Source organism: Haplochromis burtoni, unplaced genomic scaffold (assembly GCF_018398535.1).
Source record: "Haplochromis burtoni strain Fernald_Lab_line unplaced genomic scaffold, NCSU_Asbu1 Contig_290, whole genome shotgun sequence".
In the NCBI taxonomy this organism is placed as follows: Eukaryota; Metazoa; Chordata; class Actinopteri; order Cichliformes; family Cichlidae; genus Haplochromis; species Haplochromis burtoni.
This window is the reverse complement of record NW_024582651.1, coordinates 45404-68962: the sequence shown is the minus strand read 5'-3', so window position 1 is coordinate 68962 and position 23559 is coordinate 45404. Positions and strand designations below refer to the sequence as shown.

Below are 23559 nucleotides of genomic sequence, written 5' to 3'. Positions count from 1 at the left end.
AGAAGCTTAACAAACTAACAGTGTTATCTGAGCCAAAACCCCATGATAAGCCCACCCATTTAAGTTCAATAAGTCCAAAACACACAAGAAGCAAGTATAGCAACACACATACTCATGAAGCAAAACCAAAATAAATAAATAGCTACTGGACAAGACTAAACTACAGATGGAAGGGGGGTTTATATGTGAGAACTTCAAAGACTGCTCATGGTAGATTGTACTGTTTGGTAAGCTAATGAGATTGTAAGAAAACCCAAATAGACTGCATATATGCAGTCTATTTGCATATATCTTTTATATATAAAAGATGTTGATAGCCATCATAAAATCACTCACTGGTTTTGTATTATGTAGCGTTTTGGCAGCAACTATGTTCATGTTTTGGAAAAGTTGCCATATTTGGAAAAAATCGAGTACTAATTATTCAGGAAGCTTGGCTACCAATCTGCACGAAATCTGCAAAACAAAAACATATACAAACTTCTTCAACAGTCCTCATAGTTGCAGCAAGCCATGTTATCAAGGGAAAAATATCCAAAAATAGGGCCAAAACTATTTTTGTACCAAGTCACAAACTTGACTTTTGGACATTTTAACATGGGTGTCATGAACCGTGGGCCTTTAGAGAAACTGCAGAGCCTGTAGGCTCAATTTTTATCCCCAGAAGCTGAAGCGTGGAAAAAAACACTCGAGGACAAACAAGGAATTGAGGGAAAAACACACAGAATGGGGACAAGGGACAGAGAGACGAAGAGAGGCGGGAGAAACACAAAACATGCAATGTAAGATTTACGCATTGAGCGTTTGACATCATCCTATGGTGTCTAACAGGCATATGCCCCACATGCAAACGTCAATTTCCTATGCGATGCTTAATGCTTATGTGAGAACACCAAATAGAACCACTGAATTATGAAATCACCTGGGTGACCATTAAACTGTGGGCCCCTTGGATTATACATTCAAGGATCTGGTCTACATCGAGCTCTTATGGATGAATGCAGGCAGTGTTTATGTGCAGTAATCCTCTGAGATCCCCTACGCTGCTCTGTCACTCTGCCATCAGCATGGAAATTATCATTCTGCCATATGCAGCCCAGGACAGTAGACCCCATAAAAAGCTACACTGAGACTCTCAAGCCTTATTTAGACAGGCAAAGGCAGTTCAACCCAAATTAAGAAAAAATAACATCAATTAATGAGGGAGAAGCTGCTGGGAAAGAGGTCATACCATGTGCTCAGAGCCTACTTAGACTTGAGATATGTGAAAAGTATTATAAAAATGTTGAATAAATGCAATACTGTGCAAAAGTCCTAAAAAACCTCTAATTTCTTTATATTTTCCAAGTAAAACAGGAAATAGGTATATTAAAACACACAGAATTACATGGAAATACAGTATACAAGGCAAAAGCTTTCTACAATTTTTAATGAGCCTTGAAAATCAATATTTGGTATGACCACCTGTATTCTTCAACACTGCCTGAAGTCTCTTAGTCAAGTTTCCATCTAGTTTCTTGAAGGTATCTTGGGGTGGCTATAGCTCAGACGGTAGACCAGGTTATCTACTAATCAGCAGGTTGGTGGTTCTATTCCTGACTGCATGGCTTTGGACAAAGTGCCCAAAGTAAACCCAAGTTGCTCCCCAATGCATCAACTGGAGTATGTGAATGTTACAGAGAAAACAATTTACTAGGAAAACACTGTTTGTATAAATAGGTAAATGGGGTAAAGTGTATAAAGCGCATTGAGTGCTCAGGTAGAGTAGAAATGTACATAAGAATCTGTCTGTTTACCATACAGGAATAGTTCTTCAGGCTTCTTAAAGCTTCTTCAAAGCTCTTCTGTGGATCTTGGCTGCCTTTTGTGCAGTTCTCCATGAAGATGATCCCGCACTGCTTCAGTAACGTTAAGGTCCAGGAGGCCAGTCCATGACTGATAATGTTCCACTGTCTGTTTTTATAGTTGTGCTTTTACTGCACTGGCAGCGTGTTGAGGATCATTATCATGCTAAAAAGGAAGCCAATCAAACTCTTTCCAGATGTTATTGCACACTGGATCAAAATCTGAGGGTATTTTCTTCTTTCATAATTCTATTAATTTGGATAAGGTCTCGCCACTGTTTGAAATGCAGCCTCGAACCATAACAGAGCCATCACTGTGCAGACACTCACTGTTGTATCTCGCTCCTGATCTCCTCCATACATATTGATCAAGATTCAAAGTTGGATTTATCACTCAATAAGACCCATTGCCACTGATTTGAAGTCCAGCACTTGTGTAATCTGGCATTACTCACCCTCTTTTCTCTGTTTCCCTTCTTTAAGAATGGTTTCTGGCTTCTTGACATCCGCCCTTCCACTGAAGCTATTTCTGATGAGGCTCAGCGAACGGTAGACAGATCAACTGAAGTGTCAGCATCTGTCACGTCTTTGCCTATTTTTCCCTCTTTTTTAAGTTAGTAACTTTCTTAAGTTAGGGACATAAGTTTAAGACATTGCTCATCTATTGCACACAGTTTGCGTTTTTTTTAGGCCCAACACTTTTTTTTTTCCTCCACTTGTCCAGTTTCCTCTGATTTTTAAGGATGTAGACACCAAACTGTGCTATCTTTGCCTGTACATTAGCACTGTTATAGTTTGCACATTACTTTTCTCCGTTTATATATACTGACTTATTGGAAGTTACATGTCTACTTTTTAATGCACAGGTACAATAAGCAATCTGTACTTTTCTAATTATTCTAAATGTCTTAACTATTTAAACATCTTTCAGTATCCTGCTCTGTTTGCACACTACAACCTGGGTTTGCTACTTATCTGTACTTTAATTTTAATAACTGCACAGTACTCTGTTTTAGTAACTATTGTCTATGATGTAAATATGTACAAATTGTGTGTGTTTATGTTCTATGTCCTGTGTCCTGTTCTGTTTGTATATGTGTTTTTTTGCGGATGTTAAACCAAATTTCCAATTGTGGGACAATTAAAGAATTATTCTATTCTATTCTCTTCTATTCTATTCTATTCTATTCTATTCTATTCTATTCTATACTTTTAACTAAAAAAAAATATGTTTTTACAACAGACTGCAGTAGCAAAGCACCAAAAGATAACAATTTAAAAATGGTTCATTATACTTTGAAGACAGTAAACTACAGTGAAGGTGAGACTGGTATTGTTTATGTTCATGGGTTTAGCACAATGTCTTTCATCCCTGTCGTTACTGTCACGTGGTTGATCCTCTCTGTCTATTTCTCTTTGTCTGTGCATACGTGTCTCCACTTGATGCATAGCTCTGTGCCAATCAACTGGCACACCTGAGACACTTTCACTTGTCACGCTTCACAGTATTTAAACAAGGGCTGGTCCTAGCCTGCTACGTTATGATGGGCAGCTAGGTTTCTAATCATGTTAAGAGGTCTGCATAATCTGGAGGCAGACTTTAAGCTGAAAAGAGGTCCTAAACAGTGCGTTTGTAGAGCTATTTTTCCATATGCTGAGCCCAACTAGAGCTGGCCTGGATGCAAACATCAGTTCATCTCTCTCGGCTAGATTAACCAGTCCTCACATACAGTCGGTTTCCTCGTGTCGTTATTTGATCTCTGAGTAATCTTTGTTTCCTTGCCTCAGGTTGTGCTTCACTCATCAGCGTGCTATCTAGTCTTTTTGGATGAACCCAGTCTGTCCTTCTCACTTCTCCATGTATGACCTACCAGCCAGCCTGCATTCTCCAGCCTGCTCCCTTCATCAGCTCAGTCCTCCAGCCAGTGCCAGAAAACCTCTCACTCCCAGAACTCTGTTTCGTAGCTTTGCTATTTCTGCAATATCATAGTAAACCTTGCTTAGTTCAATCTTCTGAGATCTTTGAGAGAGCCAGAATGTATTCATTTTCATGAAATACAATGAAAATTTTAACATTATTCGCAATACAAGTCCCAAAAATGGGTTTCATACCAGAAATTTACTGCTGTCCAAAAACTATTAATTGTATTATGCTATTCCATATGCAATAAATAATATCTGTTATTCCAAGTCAACTGCAGTAAAGTATAAGGGCTTTCACATGGTATTTAAGTCATTGTGTTATTTGCTGTTAATGTTGAGAAAGGAAACAGGAAACAGGTGTGAAGATATATTTTACTGTGTTTGTGTGTGAGCGTATGTGCATGCGTTGATTTTGAGGTACCTTTGGGTCTAAATATTACTGCACATTGTGAAAAACTAAGTAATTGTAAGTACTTCAAAACCTGTAAAAAACGTTAACAGAGAGGCTCATGGGAGATAAATTAATTATGACTGCAAGAGCCACACAGATTATGAGCAGAGGTCGACAGTTGTGTGGCGTAATGAAAAATTTGTGCAGCGTTTCCTACTGCCAAACCCAAAGGAAGCTGAGCTAATTTGTCTCAGTGTCACTTGGCTCCCACATCTCCTGCCCACCTCCTCCTATTCATGGCTCATATTCCTCATCTGTGTTGTCTCCCTCCATTTCCTCCTCTTAGCATCTGGCTCATCTTTAATCTAAAACAACTGGATTCCCTACAACCACTTGGCCAAAGACAGTGAAGCATCTTATTTACAGCTCCATCTCCGCAGTTACACATGCATAATGCGCTGTCTTAGATGCACATGCTTATAACACTCCTACATAAACACACACTCAAAGCACATGACACGCCTAAAAAAAAGGCTTAAAGCCATTGTTATGCAAACTGGGCCTCAAGTGCTTCGTAATGCTCCCAAAATAAATTCACCTACCCAGAGGCGTTTTAATTTGGATTTTTTTTTTTATGTGTCTTCTACTCCGACTGTTTGTTAACAGCAAGAACACCGTCAGGCATGTAAGGCAGCGTTTGTCTCCTCCAGAGCTTCAGCGACATCTTAAACAGGCATCAAATGTCACTTGTTCTCCCACGACGATCTACGGTTCACTAACTGCGACTGATCCCCGCTTATGAATGAATTAATGACACAAACAAATTCTCTATGAACACAGCCTAAACAACACACAGACAGCTGAGCCATGGATATAGACAATTTATCATTCTGTCATCTACAAAATCCCCTACAGCATTATTATTCCCCACATGTCTGTACAATGGAGATGTATAACCATGTAAAAACCATGCCCTGTGTCTCATCACTGACAAATATGCTGCACCCATGAGAAAATATGGTACAGGGGAAACAAGAGAGTGTCACGCAGGGAGCAAGCGAGCATGCAGCGAACTGCAAGGAAAGTACTAAGTAGCTGTTGATGTAATGTAGGTCAGGAACTTAAGAATAAATCCAGGGCCTCCAACAGGCTCTGCATGTCATCGGGGGGTCACTATGCTGCAATAGGTCATTTGTCTCACATTAATATGTACGCTATTAGGACCAGGTCTCCGTCTAGCTGGTAATTACTTTAACACTACAACCAAGGGAGCCACTTTGGCCCTTTGGCATTTTAAAAAAAAAAATTATGAAACATGAATTTAAAGCCTATCATCTCATATTTCAAAACTTTTCCTGAAACAGGTTTAATCATCATAAATGTTGCGATTTGTGGGATAAAAAGAAAAAAAAATCTCTACCACCTATAGCTAGAACTGCTGAGAACATCATTTTAAAGATTAAAAATAAAAAAAAAATCAATCAGATGTTCCCAGAAGCCAATGTGATGATGTCTGTGGCTGAGGGGGGTGGAGCAAGGGCCTATGAAGCTGCATCTCGATTAGCTAACCCAGGGTTTCATAATTCAGTTACAATTGCGTTCATATTGAGGGGGCGGAGTTGGCAGCAAATAGATGTGCTGGCAGCAGAGCAGCTGATTTAAACTGCAGTTTAGTATTAAAGCCTACAGCTTTCATTTACAAAGCAAGGAAAGAAACTGCAAAAAATGCAGACTGTGTGAGTATTGGTTAATTTTTTAATTGAGATTTTTAATTGAAGTTAAACCCTTTCTTTCTATAAGTGACCCAGAGAAAGATTGTCGTGCTTTTATTATAACTAGACTGAATTCCTGCAGTTCATTATATGTGCTCCTGCCAGACTTATAATCCTTCTTTATAATCCTGTGTCCCACACCGCTCACTTGATCATTGGTCAGCAGCTTCTAGTAATTTAGAATTTCCTGATTGGCTTGTACAGCTGACTGGGCAAACTTTGGAAATGTCTCAGATTAGGTCATCTATCTCACTAACAGCACTCTAACTAAAAACATACCTCTTAGTCAACAGCTTCTGCTCTTTTATCGCTTTTATTTTTTTACTTTTTTACTATTACTAGCTATGTGCGCGTCTTTGCTTTGGCATTAGCTCAAGATCTATACACTGGTAAAGTTACCAGAACAATACTGATTGTAATGATAAATCATAGATGTAGAGAATTTCATAACCAATGGGTTGCTTCATACAGTAATGATGCTCACCTGAACGTAGTTTTCTTATCTCCACATTGTTGTCATCTGCTTTGCTGCATTATTTTCTAGCCTTTAAGCATATTTACGGCAGCTTATTTTGATAAAATTTGAGCTGACTGTTAAAATACTTAGCATAACAAACACAGAACATGCACAAACTAAAACAATGTAGCATGCTCACATGAAACTGAACACAGTCATAAGATGGCCTCACGAAGGCTCGTAAAAAGTACAAATATATATGACTGTGGGATTTGTATAGAATATTTTATACACCCTATGGATGTTGGCACTTAGACTACCATCTAGGTGGAGATAAGAAACATGCGCACATACCATTATAGCATGGTTATTTACCACCCTTTTAGTTAATAATTATATTATGTGTTGTTCTTAAATTATATAAGTATCATTCCTTTGATGATTTTAAATGCCTTAAATAAAGTGACTTAACTTGGCTAATTTACTCTCACAGAGGACTTGTCAAGCTTAAATTACTCATTTATACAGTTGAATATATTTTCATCAAATAATTCAGTTCTACTTGGAAACATTTATTTAATAAACATTTAAAAAAAGGTATTGATTTAAGTAGAAAAACCAATTAAGCAAAAACATCTGTGTGGCATTTGCAGTTCAAATCAAACATTAACCACATTTAAATCCTTGGCTGTCTCTTTTTATTGGAAAAGGAAGCCAAACAAACTTTGGATGGAGCTCAATATGTCTGTACACTGTAGCATGGTTGCATCACAGCGGTGGTTATCTCAGCCTTCACAAACAAGCCTGTTAGAAGTGTGTAGGAGCTGTGTAACGTAATTGGCAAACAGAGACTAATTAGGCAGTAAAAGAGATGAGCACACACACGCTAACACTTCCTTCTCATACTTCTATTCCTGTTAGTGCCCTGCACTGACTCTCATCCAACCCAGTGACCTTTGTGTAGTCTCTATAGTTAGCCTGTTTTTACATTTCCTCAACAACTACATCAATTATCTTAAAGGACTCAGGAGTGACCTTAAATAATCCTACACTACAAAAAATGTGTAATGACAAACACGGGGGGCGGGATTACACTGGAAAATGGAAAATACTCTACGTGCTGCAGATAAAAGTATCTGTTTCACATCTCCTCTGCAGGAAGGCTACACCCTGCAGCGATTATAATGTGCCATATCAGAAGAGGGTGCACAAAGATAAGTGGGATTACAAGTGAGGGAGCTTGAATTACAAGTGTCACTCTTGGGCTAGCTTGTATTTTTGTGCAGAGGAAACGGTGAGATGATTCATCTTAACTTGTGCAGTAATAAGTTGCACTTACTGTCTGATACTGCATTAGAGGCCCGCACAGCATCTATTGTGGTGAACGGGGATGATAAGGCAATCAGTTGGCCTTTTCTAAAAACAGACTGCAAGCAGTTATGGTCAAGGAGTCAAAAAAAGACATCGTCATGAAGTCGAGGAGACATATATTGACTTATTTTCAAGCTATGGTACAACCTATTGTGTAACCTATGATAAGAAGATAAAAAAGAACGGCTCTTTATGATAAACCTCATGAAGCAAAATGGCTTGTTATTGAAACTCCAGTTTCTAGTAAGGAGTTTCAGAGAAAGTGAAGCCGAGGTCATTTTCCCTACTGTAAAGGCCATAACATACCGACGTGTCATGTAACATTGTAAGCGGTGTGTTTTAATGGAAACTTCGTCCTCAAAAGTCAAAAATCAATCAATGATGAGATGGTCCTGATGATTCTAAACAAGAAAAGGACCAAGCAGAGATTCTTGGTTCAGCCAGTTGTCACAAGAAGGCAGCAGCAGGGAGAATTTAATGGTTTGATCCAGGAGCTGAAGCCGCGAGAGGTCACTGGCAGAGTTGGGGCCACATCTAAGGAGGCAGAGAGCTGTTGACCTGGAGCAGCATCTAGCTATGTGTCTGAAACAAAATATTATTTTTCTACTATTTGTACATTCTGAACTGGTATGCGTTTGAGCTCCAGTGCACTTGTTGCCAAGTGAAGCGGTCTGTTTGGTCAGATCAGTTTGAGCTTGGTTTAAAAGAATAAATGCCACAAATTCATCTAGCAAAATCCTTCTTAAAATAATTTATTAAATATGTGAATTTAAAATATATGCATGGATTTTACACGCGTGGTCAATAAAGGCCTTCATCTTGAACAACATTTAGATTTGACTGGGATTCATATTTGAGCCTCTGTGAATTGGATGTTGATGAGTTGCAAAGAGATCCTACCACATTTTAGCCAGTCACCATAGTCAGCCTAGTTCCTCTGGACTTCATTTCCACTTATTTTGCATGCACACATTTTAGTGTACATTTTAATACATAATTTTAAACATTCCCTAGGACTTTAGAAATGAATATATTAATATTTTATCCTTGTGCATTGTCAACGTTCTCTACCCAAAGTGCAAACTGTAGTATTTCTGCAAAGAGGTTTGACCTGCTGCAACATTTGCATTTAAGATTTGTTGTGCTGGTTGTCTGGTGATGGATGTAATGCAAAAAAGTCTTGAGCCTCCAGAAGACCTTCAGTAGTATGGTGCAGGCCTTTGGAGAGCATAAATAATACTCCATAAAAGCAGCTTGTTGGTCTGTACTGAATATTTGATGTGTTTAGTTTATGACAACATGTCTGAAAGACGACAGCGAGCTTAATTAATGATAACCCTTTAAAGAAGATGAGCTTTGACAGGAGAGAACTGCCCACCCGAGGTATGAATCATCACATGGAAAAAAGGAACTAGCGACTAGGTCAGCTACGCATAGCTTGGGGGGGGTCAAGGAAGGAAAACAGATACCCTGACTTTGCTCACTTCTGCAGCATATAAATGTAATGAGACAGTTGATAGTTCGCCTTAGTTTAAACACAGCTATTCATAAAGAGTCACACTGGTGGAAAATCTTGCAGTATGCAGTTTCAAAAAAACAGCCTCCTCATGCTGTAAGTAGTCATGTGAAATGTAAACAAAAAAGAAATTGGGGAAAATGACTTTGTTGTCCTTTATATTAATGTGGCTATTTGGAACAGCCACTAGCACTTCGGATTTCTGGTTGACAGCACATTGTACAAGCAACTTGTTAAGAAGCATAACTCCATACACCCCATATGTTGCAAATGGGGTGCACGCATATATTTAAACAATTAAATAATACCATTCATACGTTTCTGCTTTGCTCGACTTTCATTTGCAAAATAATTTGTAGCAAATGAAAAACTGAGAGATCGAATCAGCTGCTTCTCATGTGAGTGTCTATCTTAGTCATGGACTGCAGCTAGCAATGACAGGCTGTTTAACTGCAGAAATTCTACACTTGTCCCTAGGTTCTGGTTAGTGTCCACCAAATTTGCAGCACATCTCCAGAGCAGAAGAAGGCCTGCTGACAAAAACTGCAGTCCAAGATAGTGGAATTTGAATATAACCATGGGAAAGCAGCTAAATGATATCAAGGATGACCACAAGAGCAACAGGATCAGTGAGTCATGGGACAAACACAGCAGACTTCGTTTTTGGTTTTTTTAACTGAGAAGACAATCCAAGTACTAAAGGTATTGCTATTAGTAATATCAATGAATCTATTTATCCATCCATCTTCTGCTTATACAACTTAGGGTTGTCATCACATGACACTCACAGTCACATTCACACTTACAGCCAGTTTATATTCACCAGTGACCCTAACCCTGTTGAGACCTTTGCCTCAGCAGAGTTTCTTTAACCCAAACCTCCTTATGATTTGTTTGTTTAAAACTAACAAATTGTAAGCAATAAATCATATAAACCATGCAGCCTTTAGCAAAATTGATACAAACAAAACTTCTGCATTTATGAATTTATTTCTTCAGCCCTTATGCCTCCCTATATAAACTTTTCCAAATTGAACCATCACCAAGTTTTGATCTAACCAGTGCATCAAGGCATCAAAGGACATCTTGTGCCTACGCCTGCAACATCACTGGCTTCTGACAAAATGGCAGTATTTGATTTTTTTTTCCACGGAGAAAATTTTTTTGGGATGTAACATTACTGCCATAGCCAGTTTGAAGCCAGCTATGACATTAACATCTGTTTAGTATTGCAATGATCCTGTCACACAGCCTTACTGTTCGCATAAACAGCACCAGTGCAAGACAGCGCAGCATATGTCAGAGAAGACTGCAGAAGTTATTTTGCTCTGTATGCTTTTTTAAATGAATCAGTAAAACTAGCACCAGAAATTTGTGTTTATACCTATAACAGACGGCTGCACGTTGTGCATGTCTGAGTGCTACATATGAAGAGAGGTCAATGTCTCCCTCACTGTGTACACAAAACACAGAGGCCCACGTCCAACTTCCCGTCAAAGACACACTGACTTCAGCGGTCTGTTCAGTGAAGGAGGAGGGCATGTTGTTTTTCAACTCCAACTAACAATCCTCGCCACTGAAAACCAAAGAGAAAGACTTCATTCATGGTAAGGTAGAACAAACAAAAATATTCCTCTGGGAGACATTAGTCTCACATTGTCTCCAATTCAAATCCCTTAATTTACATACTCATTCCAAACCGTTTACCAATTACAGCACTAACGACAAGCAGCACTGCGGCAGTGACATTTGGTTTATGTGTAAGCTGTAAGACGCATGTCCTGTTAGAGTTCGTCAGACACACCCAATAACTAATGCCAAAGAAGTTATAAATTTGTTGGCTAATAGCATAAGAAAAACCATTCAAGGCAATGGGGCGTATGTTCTGTATTAAAGTCACAGTTCTAAGTAGGGAGAGAGATGAGAAAACTGATAATATTCTCAACTCCTTGAGCATATTAGCTTCCCTTAATATTGTGCACAGACAGCTCAATAAAGACAATTGGTTCTTTTGTCTGGGGGCTTGTGAGGTCAACAATTTCATGACAGGAAATAGAATAATACTAAATAAGGGATGTCAAACTCTTCTCGCAGTGTGGGCCACACACAGCCCACTTTGATGCTAAGTGGCCCGGACCAATTCAATTTGATTTTTATGGCACTAAACTGTAGCCTTTCTGTCAGTGTAAAGATGTTCAACTACACATAAAACCTGAGATCTTAATTTGATCCGCTCCTGCTAAACAGGTGAAAATAGATTTAAGAATGACAGGACTCAGGCTATGTCCACACGTACACAAGTATTTTTGAAAGGAGTTTCCGTTTTTTGTTTTTTTTTTTTGTTTTTTTTAAAGAAATCCCGTCCACACATGCAGTTTTAAAAAAAATGTCTCCATCCACATGTAAATGCTAAAAACGATAGGTTGGCCAATCCGAAGTCTAGAAGCATGGGAGGGAAAGACTGAACAGGGTCTTGTACTCTCACAAAACCTTAAGTACTTCTGAAAAGTTGTAGTTTTTCTGGAAAGGCAGATAATTTTGTGTTACTTTTCAAGTGCCTTCATCATTTCAGATGTTAATAACTAGAGACTATTTTTGGCTGTTGTGTAGACTCACAACTTAGGAATGAACAAAATGCATACAGCATACATAAATTCAATTTTTGGGGGGGACTGAAAGGTCTATTGCTTTATTACTTATTCAAGTTGGGTATCATATTTTTAAAAAGTAACTAAGTAACTAATTACTTTTGCAAATAAGTAATCAGTAAAGTAATGGGATTACTTTTTGGAGAAGTAATCAGTAATTAGTTAATAATTACTTTTTTCAAGTAACTTGACCATCAGTGATCATTAGTGCCACAATTGAGTAAAGATGACCAACGTTGAGCTATTGGCGTGCTGGATCCTGCTATATGTCCAAAACTGTCCCTGGAGCCTCTCTAGTCTCATTGTTCTTGGTGTAAATCTGAGAGAAACTGAGATGAGCTGCTCAAGCTGGTACTGGCACATCCAGCCTGAAGCTGTATAATATAGTAGTGCAATGTGGACAATGTAGTAGTGCTAATCTCTCAGGATGAGGAGATACTTCCTTGGAAAAAAATCTAGTTCCGACATGCCGCCTTACTGGATGTGGGACACGCTGGGTCAGCGGTTTCATTAGAGGGCAGCCACAACCAGCAACCATTGCACAGCTGCAGACTGTACTCATCCAGAAATAGGGAGAGCAATTTGTCAACAACAGATCCAGAAGCTTGAGCAATCTATGCACACACAGGTGACTGCATCACATTAGATGAGGCCAGACCTCATATTGAACTGTTTGTATGTATATACAAAACAATATCCATATTCTAATTCATTCAAATCAGTAACAATCAAAATTGTATAAAGATGCTCTACAGTAGCCTGAGACTGAAACCTATTGTTCTGAGCAGATTCCGCCTCATAAGGGACGATCTTACTGCTTGAATACAGCATAACGTAGTCTCCGCTGGATGTTGGTTCTCGTCTCTTACTGTACACTTAAATTCCACTGTGTTTTCAGCACAGCAACAGCTGGTTAAGACTGCTCCGTCAAACATCAGTTTACCTGTTTTGGTTTTAAAAGGTGGAAAAGGTGAGTTAGGCAGGAAAGTTTACTTTTGTCCCCTTAGTCACATCACCAGAGCCATTGACAAAATAGAAGAACACTGAGAGGAAGGCCTCTACGACATTGGTTTCCAATACAGATTGTTGGAGGAAACCCAATTTTCTTGGGTACACAAGATTTAACGCAATGCTGACTTATATCCAACACTGGATTCAGGGGTTCAGTTATGCACTTTGATGCGATACTTGGGCTCTATTCAATGGGAAACCCATTAACAAACTGTGCACCTGAACAGTTGTACAGACAAACGTTTAACATCAAAAATAAGACCACATGAAAAACATCTTATGAAAACCTCATCTTTTTTTTAAATTAAAACAAGAAAACACTGAAACAAATTTTCCAGATTCTCATGGACATGACCAGAAATTTTCTATTTATTTTAATCCTTAAAATGTAGAACATTTTTTGACTACGCAGCAATCTGCTTTCCTTTTGTCTAATCCTCTGTACTTTAGCTGTTGTTTACCTTGTGTCTTACAGAGCCTCGTTATGTGGAGGAGGCAGCCAGTCGCTGCACTTTTCTGATTACTTTCTGTGACCTGAAGCATTTTCTGCGCCATGCTCTTTGCATGAAGACCTCACTTTGAGTAAACTATGTTGATTTAACATGACAAGTGCATGCACAACTCTATTCAAAGTGTTTGCTTTTCTTCTGTGACATCTTGGGCCTTCAAACAAAGATTATAGTTGTTTTATATACTCAGCGAGGATTAGATTTGCAGAAATAGCAGGATGGAAGCAGTTTAAAATTTGCCAAACCTTCAAAAAATACATACATTGGAGCAGGGGCATTTAAAAAAACAACAACAAAACATTTCATTATGAAATGATGAGTGAACGAGAATTCAGAGATTATTTGTCTGTTGATGGAGAAAAGTTGTCCTGATGTGCGACCCAAAGCCCACAGAAGAAGCATGGTTGCAACAGTTTCCAGCTGAGCAGTCACTGAGATAAAGCAACTGTTGTTTGTGCTCTCTACTGTGATAATAGGCTGTGTTAGGGAGCAAAAGGATCTATATTTGACCCTCAACTCATATAGATACAACAAGGGAGCAGGGGGTATTTTTAGCACCTAACCGATGTGGATCTGAACAAATGGAAAGTTGCTCGATACCTCTGCCTGCTTCAGAGTTTACAAAAGTGAAAGCGTTCCTGTGTTCTTTGATCTTTTTTAAATCCTTTGCTGCTCCTATGCAGGTATTGATTCCTCTCTGATAAACGCTCAAGTCTGTACTTTGTATGGAAATGTTTCAGCGCGCACCGAGGAGGAATTGACCTCGTGCGGAACAGACGTACTGTCACGCCCCACTGAGACGTGAACGTATCTGTCACCTCAAATTTTGATCCACAGCTTGACCCATAGTGGCCCGGCTGAAAGGCTACAAGCACATGGCCCCTGTTCAGCAAACTGATGCGTGTAGGTTGGTCATTAGTGTATAATCATATGAGTCTAACTGGGTGATTCATCTTGGAGAGAGAGAGCACGAGTGATATGTCTCCATCATCACAACCCACTGACTTCTGTCATGACTTATCTGAGAAATAATTCCAATCATGACCTTCAGCCTGTGAGGCGACATATCCCAGTCCATCTACAACACTGATTACACTTAATGAGCAGGTTTTTTTGTTTTTTCTGTAAAGCACGATTTACAAGAGACCCTCAGAATTTAGTCTAAGTATTAACATATGGCAAAGAGAGCGGAAATCTTACTGTTTCACATCTGCTGAGCTCAAATATCAAAGATACTCTACTCCCACGCATATGCAGCTACTCACTTTATAAAATCATTGCGGGTGACAGACAAATATATGTGACTTTGAAAAACTTATTTTTCATTTAGGCCATAACAGATTAATATAGGAAATCTACAAAGACAAAAGAGTCACATGGCTTGGTGCAGTCTTAGATGATGCCAAGTAAAGCAATACCAGTGCAATGCAGTCTGTCATTCAGTACCTCTTTTATCTTTCTTCCTAAAAAGATAAATAATAGAGCAATACCGGTCTGCTTTCATTTTTGGGGTATTGAATATGGGTGTTTTGTAAAAAAACACAGTTGCATCTAAGACGTGTCCATGATGCACCGCATCTCACTCCTAATGGATTACATATGTACTCTTGAGCAGGGATTCTTGATTCATTGGCTACTCTTCATATTTCAGCACCGCAACCTTTTCCTAAACCCAACCAGTGAGTAAAAACAAAACTGATCACTGAACTGAGCGAGCGAAATCAAAGTAAAACAAAACAAAAAACAGAGGCCAACACGGTCTCCTGGCTGCGTGCTATCTCTGTGAAGCCAGCAGCTTCTGAAAAATGACAGCATCTATCACTGCTTACTCCTGTCATTGGTAACCTGCTGTTGTCATTCTTCTTCTTTTTTTTTGCTTTCTGTTTTCATTCTCTTCAATCTCTTTCCTCCTGTTATTGTAGACTCGTCTTAACTAACGGTGGCAGAGATTATTTAAAAAAAACAAACAAAAAAAACATTTAAAATAGACAACGGTGTTACAGGGGCCACACAGGAATCTGGATGCCAACATTTTGCATTTCACTTTTTTTTTTTTTAAACAACAGCATGGTGATTCAGTGATCAAAAAAACAAAAAAACTGACAACACCGAAACGTAACAGACAATAAGAGGGTCATGGGTTCAAATCTACAGGCTGGCTAGATAGATGATTCTGTCTCTCTCCAACATGTCCAGGGTGTGCCTTTTACCCAATTACAGCTTGGATTTAGTAAAGCTTATCCAATCATGAATTGGAATAGAATTGAATAATCAAAGAATCATGATGAGTGGACTTGTTTTTGTCCTATCTTTGATTTGAACCAGGTTTCACCATATAACTCAGAGTTTTCACGTTCTCTTTTTATATCGTCATCACAACAATTTAAGTATTGTGATTTAAGTGCATTGAAGCAATTGTTGTTGTGATTTGGTGATATATAAATAAAACTGAATTGAGCAGAAGAGACAGATAAGGTCTCTTTCACATGGGCCTAGAGACCCACTGACACTGGCACTGGCAGGTACTATGACTGCTAAAGCCCCAGTCACACCTAGAGACCAGTCAGTGACATTTTTCCCTAGCAACTTCTGGTTGCTAGGGAAAAATGTATATTCTACAACTGATTGTTCAGTGGTTTCTGGACATGGTTGCTGTTGCTAGGTGAAACTGGTCACGAAGAGGTAAACAGTGCTTCACTGAAAACATCTCTGGGATTGCTTTGGCTGCAGTTTGCCAACTTGTCTTCACTAAGCAGTAGTGAACCTGTACTGTACAGCTGTTCACTGTTGTTTTTAAATGTGGTTCAGTTGTTGTTCAGTCCAAACATTGTCTATTTCCCTTTTGGGTCACATGAACTACCGCTCTGAGCGATAGTTAGTTGGATAGACCAGTTGACATCTTCCTTACTAGCTACAGGTTATTGTGGCAATCCGCTAGCAATCAAAGCAATCACAGGGACGCCTTTAAAATCTGACCGTCAGAAAGCTTTACTAAGTAGGGCTCACTCTCTAGCTTTTAAGCCTAAAATTAGTTTCAAAACAAACAACAACAACAACAAAAAAACAAAACAAATGCAAACTTTAAAAGATACGTCCTCCCAATGGTTAAAATTTTTATGAATGGAGGAATGTACAGTGTGCTTCAGACACCACAGCAGTAAAACCTTCCACCAACCATTCAAAGGTATGAATGAAATATTTAAAAAGTGCACTCTTGTAACAAATTTAATTTCACAACAATTGTTCTTCTTATGACACTAAACAAGTACTGACTGAAAAGGGTGCATAACGCTTCTCAACTTCCCTTAACGGGCTCATACACTGGGAAAATAAATCCTCAAACTATTCCATGGGACCTTCTTAAACTGACGGAATGAAGAAAGGAAGGACATAATTTACGAGTCTCAGTGCATGGCTGATATCCAAAAGGAATGTGGTAAATCTTCGTGCTGTGAAGCTGAAATAGCAAAGCTCCTAGAGAACCAAGAATGAAATGATGCATTTGGTTTCTGAGCGCCGCATTTCTGGTTTTCCTCTATTTACTCCATTATAATAGGTTTCTTATGTTCAGCGTGTGTGAAAATGGAAAAAACAATGATGCAATGATTTCTGACTGAGACTGTAAGGCACATTCTATAGCGCAATTATATATTAAATCAATTTGAAAACCACTATTTGGCTGTTTTCTTGGCAACCGCAAAAGCTCTGATCGCTTTTGGTCGACATTGCAGAAACAGTTCAGTCTGTGCATCATGAGTGGACTCTTTGGGCATGTAAGATTGATTGTCTTTTGTTCACAGGGGCAGGAAGGTACAATGCTGCCTGCCACATGGGCCACAGTAAGTGATGGAATGTGCTGCACTTCATATCTGATTCTGCTGTGGGTGCGGAGCAGAGAACATGCAGGAAAAGGCAGCAGACGCTACGTAGAGACCAGAGAGCAACATCGGGACATGGCCCAGATGGGCATCAAGGGAAATAGTTTCCAGCCAAGACATTAAGTGTGCACATACTGGCAAAGAAACAAGAGCACAGTCTAGCTTGCACTGTGCGTTGTGTGGAGTAAACAAAAGATGCAGCAATGAGCATCCAGAGTAGGCGCAAGGTTTTTCTTTTTTAAGCCAAAACAAAAAAGGCTAAAAATGAGGGAAGGTGTAAGGCAACCACTGGGTAAGTGCTTTTCTGGTGCTATATATATCAGTTTATTGCTCTTTAAAAGCAAATAACTAATTAAATTTTTCCTACAGGTGTTGGAGTGGTTTCATAAAGGAACTGAGATGGCGCTCTGCTATTGACAATCTGCTGAGTGTACTTGGGAAGATTTAATAACCTCTTATCTTATCAGTTTAACCCAGTGCGCACCTGAAAGTTGGAACAGCAAAGTCAACCATTAAACTGTGCCTCGAAGCTACGTGGACGTCGATGTATATTAAATAAGCAGTAGATGTTTCCTGCTGCTAACAGAAAGGGATTAGTTCTAATTTTTCCTGTTTAATTGTGTAAATAAAGATCGGGTGTGCGCACTTGTGACCATGGATGTGTGTGTGTAGTGGCTTTCCGATAGGTCACCGAGGTGATGTGTTGAAGGCAGACCTACCGACACGTGTCAAGTTACGGCTAAAAAAAATGACAATGTCCGCACATTTACCTTTGACTTTTCCACTAAATGCTAGCTGCACTCTTTTATCCGCATAGAACATCACAAATCACGCGGTTGGGTAGACTAACCAAATTTGCGCTATGGTTACACTAACTATGGTTACACATTGTGATTACGGTCAAAAGAACAATACGCGCCACCTGGCATACATCAAACTGAATAAATAAAGTTATCGGTGACTGCCTCCTAGTTCATGGAAAGCGCATCAAAATGAAAAGAAACAAAAACAAATTTATTAATAGATTTATTTAGAAACCAACTCTGTGACAGTAATTTTGTGTGTGTTTAAATAAAGCTTTTTGCGTGTATACAAAACTTGGCTTACATTTCAAACAGCGTTCCGTCCTGTAAAGTGTCTGACATTGCAAGTTTGCATACAAACTATAAGTTGCTGCCATCTTGTGGCCGCACTTGGCTACTGTCTCTGGAGGCAAGCTTGAGTCTGAGCCACTGGAGTCTGTAGCTGCTGTCATTTTCAAGGGTGTGTCCTGGAAGCTAAGAGGCCAGGAGCTTTTTTGTGGTTCTTTGCACTTAATCAGTATTGCATGCACTATATGTTAATTATGTTTCACTGCTCTAAGATCAGTTGCAATCTGCATGTTACCGCAGAAGGACAGTTAGGAAGTAAGTGAGGATATTACTGCGATTTTTCATTTCAGCAGATTAGTTTTAGCCAGGAAAACCTTTATAAAGAAAATTCACATAATGAAGAGGGTACTGTGATCTCTGGAATGTCCCAAGGTTTTAAGTTTGTGTACGTATGCTTTAGAGCCTAAAGTCTTTGTTATATTTTAGTTCTAGTATATATCAGTTAATTGATTATTGGTGTCTGTGTTTCTCCGATTAATGGATTGGATTTATATAGCGCTTTTCAAGGCACCCAAAGCGCTTTACAATGCCACTATTCATTCACTCTCACATTCACACACTGGTGGACTGATTGGGACATAGTATGAATAATCACTTGGTTGGCTGGATGCAAGTTTAATGAGTTGATTTGCTTTTTCTCCCTCATTTCTTAAAAAATATTAACCATGTCACACAATACTAAAGCTTCAATTCAGTTTGCTTTCATTATACTAATGTATTTATTTTTTTCCATTAAGCTGTAGGGCTGTTTTTCTAATCAGATTAAGAAATGTTTTTCTTTTAGAGAAAGTCATACTACAAACATATGATAGTACACAATATGATGGTACTGTGTGAGCTCAACCTTTAATATTCGCAATAATAATATTACCCATACAACACTGGTGGGGAACATGGAAGGGTGAGTATCATCTCTGCTTGCCTTTCAACAACAATCACCCCACTTTACTGGATCTTTGCATAATCACAATGCATTTTAAGCTTTTCACTTGCTATTTTACCCTCTCTTGGCTGCTTTGTCTCACACGTAGGAGCATTGTCCCCTAACCACAGGGCTACTGGTTTGATCCCCAACCCTGGCCTCTTCAGATGGCGCCACAGCCTTAGCACCCAGTGGCCACAGTACGTTACAGCGATTGCAATTTCGATTTTTTCTGTTGTTGTTTTTACATTTTCCTAGCTAGCAAATTGAGAGTTTGTTTTAGGACAACAGTAATTTCCCCGTTTCAGTTGTCTTCTTAAAAAGATGCACTCTGACAGGAACACTCTGCACTTCTTTTCTATTTGTTAGACAAAAAAAAACAGCAATGTCAAATTTATGATAGTGCAACAGCAGCTTTTCGGTTCATTACTTTTGTGCCAACATGAATAATAGATTTGCGGTCCAAAACATTTTCACCTATTGCTGTTGACTGAGCTGGAGAGACAGAAAGAGAGCACATAATGTATACATTTGTATTTATGCATGCACTTCACAGAGATTTCAGTAATTTTGTTTATATCCAAATGAGTCATGAAATTTGTTTGTGTGCCTCTGTGTAATAGAATTTGCCTTTTTCTGATGTAGTCATGAAGGAAATATGCAGGTAATGTAGTCAGTCTAAAAAAACCCCAACTAAAACTGTATTTTTTTCTTTTTCTTTCTTTTCACATACTCTCTGATTACACTATAACAATAATTGACTTCCTTAATCCCCAATATGATGCACAGATCCATAAGAGAGATGACTTTTACTCCTTTTTCTTTCTTCTTTAATTGCATGGACTGGCCTGAGGATAGAGATGATGAAATGTCACGTACAGTTCGATCTCCCAAGAATTTTTGTGTTTGCTCATGCAGGTATGAGTGTATTCACATTGTATGTGTGTTTTGCGGTCAAGCTGTTATGAGCTGGAGGGGGCACAGGGCTAAGTGGAGCCTAGCAGCAATATCTAGATGGGTATTGTGGACTTCTCTTTTAACAATCCAGAGTGACAGCACTTTGTAGTGGAAGCTATTCTTAGAGCCCCTGGTTCAATTGCATGGGTACAATTGAATTGGAGGATGCCGTGCCACATCCATGGTCACTTGATGGGGCTGACACAAACACTCACACTCTTACACTCACACCTGTCTATCACACCTCCACGAGCGTTAATCCAGCTGAGGCTCTCCGGATCACCTTCTTCGTTCTGTCTCCTTTGTTCGCTCACACGTTCTCTTCTTTTGTCTCTCCAGACACTCTCTATCGTTATCTCTTCGCTATTACTCCCTCTCTCGTCTCAATTGTCTTAACCACAGCCAAGGGAAGAGTGCAAAGTTAAGCTGCAAGAAATTACCAAGGACGCTGTATTTCTCTGTTCTTGTTGTGTCTCTCATCCTTGTCTTGTTAAGGCGTCTCATAATTAGGAAACCATGGCTATTTTTGAATGTTGTCTATCCGTAAATGAATCTCTTTGCTGCGTTTTTAAAAAAAACTACCTGCTGGGTCAAACTCATTCACTTATGTGTAATGGTGTAATGTAAATTATCAGATGCTCCCATTGTGTTTTCATATAAAAAATAAAAAAACAAAATGAAGTGAAGCAACTTTGGACAGCTGATGTATAAACATATTAATGTTTTGCACTGGTATTAAGTAAAATCTTAGGGGTTTTTTGTAAGTTATCTGGCTGCTTAGATGACGACACTGACCACAATATAATGACCTTACTCAAGTGTCTTCAATGCAACTAAACAGCAGGGTTGAAATTAAAACATACGTAAACATACTTTCTTTTCCTGGAGGAAAAGAAAATGTCCTTTACAAATGTACTTAATTTTGTAAAGATGTATTTCCTAAATTAACGTTAAATACATTTCAGCCAATTGATGTTGAGCTGATTCTCATGGAGAGGACAACTACACTCCTTTGTCTATTTCATGGACGCCCTCTCACAATTACTAACTGTGGATGTTGTCCAGTTGACACTGACCAGTAGAGCCGTGTCTCTATTACCACAGGTCCCTCCCATGATATTCATCTCAACATGCCAAATGTTTTTTAAGAAAAACAACAAAACCTACATTACTTGACTGCAAGATAAAGACGCAAAACTAACTCCATGACAAACACACATTTATTCTTTCTTTACCATAGAGACTTTGACAAAAAACACCTGCTGTATTTTCATTTAAAGGAAAGGAAAAAGTCCCACAACTAATATCACACTTTTTGTTACCAAACAAAACTGAATGAAGAGATATAGCAGTGATAGTGAGTGGAGCCACTTGACTTTCAGTGCGTCCTTTCTATGTGAACTCTGACCAAGAACAACAAATCCTTTTTTCACCTTCTTCTTAAAGAACTCTTTTCTGTTAGAGCTTTGGGATCCTGCAGCTAAACGTGGTGTAAAGTACTAGCTAACAGCACTCAGGGCAGTGAGAAGGTCAGAAAGCACTCCCAGCTTTCGCTCTCTGGCCCCTGAGACCAGATCGCAGTCTGAATCATTTAGCTGGAAAGTTGTTCCAAACCACAATGTACTGCATGCATATGAAGCTCCTATATCTATGTAACAAATCCAACGATCCCTGTATTGTCATTCAGCATTTTTATCTGTGGCTATACCGAAACTCATGACTGTAGAAAGTTTGCCACACTGATTGTAGCTGCACTTACAGAGCAGAAGTTCACTTTATGGATCGCAAAACCTCAGTAATGTTTATTCTGTATGCACTGAAACTTCTGTGCCACCCACTAATGTTTGCAAATTAAGACTAAATACATCATCCAGTGGGGCACCACTCATTCACCGAGTGCACCTGCACACACAGACCCACTGAGGAGCATGCCTCTCTGATGCATTACTGCAGCAGCAGCTGTAATAGTAATGAATATGCTTGTTTAGTAATGTGCCAGAGGTGTTTGCCTAACAATGGGCACATTTATTAGCCACACTATGCAAAATGCACAGGGGACTAAGGACCAACATGTTCTCTCATGTGATGCTGCTCAAGTAGGTTTAATTAGGATCAGAAACACTTGTGGACAATTAAGTCCCCTAACAATTTAATTCTTATGTATTTTATGCACACAGAAACACGACTGTAATTATTCTGCCTTTACATTATTAGATGCATGCGTAGGCATACAGAACAGGGTCGCGGGAGTTAATTTGCTGCTGCATTGAAATTTCAAAACACAACAAACAAATAGATTTACACATATGCACATGGTGTTAATTAAAAATCTTCAGGTTCCTAACATGTATTTTGTAACTCTCTCTGAAACAGTTGCAAATAATTGCGCGAAGAGGGTGACTACTTTAAGCTGAGTGGTCCGTTGTTTTGGACTGAAGTGGACTAGGTTTAGTCTGGCTGAGCTAATAAGGTCTCTCGACTGCCATTCGTACACTGTGGACACCGTAGCGCTGTAGGCTACGGGAGAATGCAAAGCAGCAAAGTCACATTTAACACTAAATTAAGCCTGTACGTTCAATTTAAATCCACTTTAAGATTAAGAGATTCTTAAAAATTGATCATTGCTTTTCCACAATGATTTGCTTAATATACTATTTGCACGTGCTGTAAAGGAGTCAGGAGAAAACTTTATTCATCCTTCAATTATTACTTCTATAATTTTAATATTTTTTTTCAATGTGCTGTTGTGTAAGACCAGTAAGACCACTTTTCGAAATACAACACACCGTTTCTGTATTTTTGCACAACCATTTATCCACAGAACACTCGTGTCTTTGACATGTGGGACTCAAGATCCCAGATAAAAGACCGTTTAGATAACACGGCCTTTGAACATTAGCGATAAGTGACACTAAATGCAACTGGAGGAATCCAGAAACACGTTTCCAGAAATGTAAATGTGTCCGAACATGCAGCAGAAAAAGAGAGAGATAAATCCTTTCATTTCGTTTCGGCAATTCCAATTTCGGAAAATAATAATAATACCGATAATAGAGTTTTATTAAAACCCTTCTCAGTAATAGATATTTTAAGGTCCACCACAGCCTGCAACATGGCCAGAATGATGAGATTCTGCTCACGTGAACGAGCTCAATTGTGTCAATATCAAATATCAAATTAAACCAAACTCAATCAAAAAGAAATGCAAG

General features: G+C 38.9%; 1 protein-coding gene across 2 annotated transcripts in view; it reads right to left on the bottom strand.

Moving 5' to 3' along the window:
• The window catches only part of gcgra (glucagon receptor a), a 46980-nt gene that overhangs the window by 23103 nt on the left and 318 nt on the right, over window positions 1–23559 (bottom strand). Inside the window, exon 1 of one of the 2 annotated variants that reach the window (XM_005940287.2) lies at window positions 1–23559. This exon is cut by the window's left edge and continues 8232 nt beyond it. The exons of the other annotated variant lie outside the window; for it this stretch is intronic. The gene's annotated coding sequence lies outside the window, so the exon portion shown is untranslated. 2 annotated transcript variants of the gene reach the window in all.